Source organism: Tupaia chinensis, unplaced genomic scaffold (assembly GCF_000334495.1).
Source record: "Tupaia chinensis unplaced genomic scaffold, TupChi_1.0 Scaffold143769_1, whole genome shotgun sequence".
Classification (NCBI taxonomy): domain Eukaryota; kingdom Metazoa; phylum Chordata; class Mammalia; order Scandentia; family Tupaiidae; genus Tupaia; species Tupaia belangeri.
In genome coordinates, this window is record NW_006203618.1 from 574,419 (window position 1) to 576,031 (window position 1,613).

Below are 1,613 nucleotides of genomic sequence, written 5' to 3' on the forward strand. Positions count from 1 at the left end.
AAAGATCAACAGAATTTGGACATCAGTCATGTCTTCTACTCAGCAATAGTTAGAAAACATTCAAGTAGAGAATAAGAATTGACATAACTTATATTTGGTTCTTTCTCAACTTTGCTTCTTAATAGGGTTTGTGTATTTGATATCAAAAAGACAAACTTAAAACCTTTAAGTAGGGGCCGGCAGGTGGCGTGGTGGTTAAGGGCGCTGGACTTCCACTGCCAACCGCAGTTCAGGTCCTGGACATGGTGGCTTCCTTTGTGTGTGTGTGTGTGTGTGTGTGTGTGTGTGTGTGTGTGTGTGTGTCCTTCTCACTCTGCCCCTCTCTGGTCAAATTAAAAATAAACAAATAAAGTGAAATAAAATAACCTTTTAAAAAAGACTATAAGCCTCTTATGATTGCTTTATTAAATGATGTTTGTAATGTGTTCATTATGTCATTAAACCAATACTCAGGTGGCTCAACCCTGATAAGCACCAAAGCTTGGATGGATGAGGCAGACTGGATAGTGAGCTTTGTCAAGGTCAGAGGGGCATGAGAAAACACAGTTTAGGAATATATTCTTCTAAGTTTGGTTTGAAATCACAGCCATACAGCTCTCCAAAGAACTGATGTGATCGTCATTCATTCATTCAGCTGATATTTATTGGACTCCTCCTTTTTGCGGGACACTACCGCTGGTGCTGGGTACCCAGTATTAAGTAACATAGACGAGGAGTCCACTCTCATGGAGCTTACTGTTGCCTAGTGAGTACTCAAAGTACAATGTGCTGAGTGCTAAGGCGGGTTTAATTAGGGACAGAAAATTCCCAGAATGTAATGCACACTTGAGATTTGTATGCATGATTGTATGCATAGATGTGTAAGAGCCAGACGGAGACAGAGTAACAGAGAAAGTGAAAAAGAGAGAAAATATGTGTATCCCAGTTTCGCCTAAATGTAATCACATCGTCTCAGTCGTCCCTGAAAGGAAACAATAAAAAATGAAATAGGAAAGAAGGGAAAGAAATGTGAAATTCTGCCTTCTCCCTGAAGCCTTCCCTAATCCCTCCAAATGAAAGTGACTCCTTAATAATTACAGCTCTCAACTGGAGACCATTTCTTCTAATTTATGAGCATATTCCTTATTGATTCTTAAAATAACAGCAATCTCATATGCTAGCAAGTCATTTCCTATTCTACTTTTGGATAAATTGGGGAAGAATCTTTAAGGTTTATTCTTCCTAAATACTCTTGGAAAGAGGTGTAGCAGCTTGCTGTGTAGACTGAAAAAAAGATAGGACCATAACCTGTTCAAGCTTTATTTTCTTTGGTTATTTATGTTCCTTTTCTTCACCTTTGCCTTCCATGTAATCAGCCTCATCCTGTAGCAAACTAGAAAGATGCTGATTACATACAAGTCACAGGGGAATTTACCCTTTTGACCTTCCTTGAGCTCTTATAAATCTTTCCACTGCTGGGAGCCAGGGTTTCGTTCTTTCCTCAGCAACAAAGGGCTGTTGCTTTATAAGCTGCCTTACACAGCAGCAAAAGGAAACAGTGAAAACTGTGTGTGAGGCTGGCTGGGGGAGGGGTGGCTGTGACCTTGGCTTTTTAAAAATGTGGGGGAAAAGAG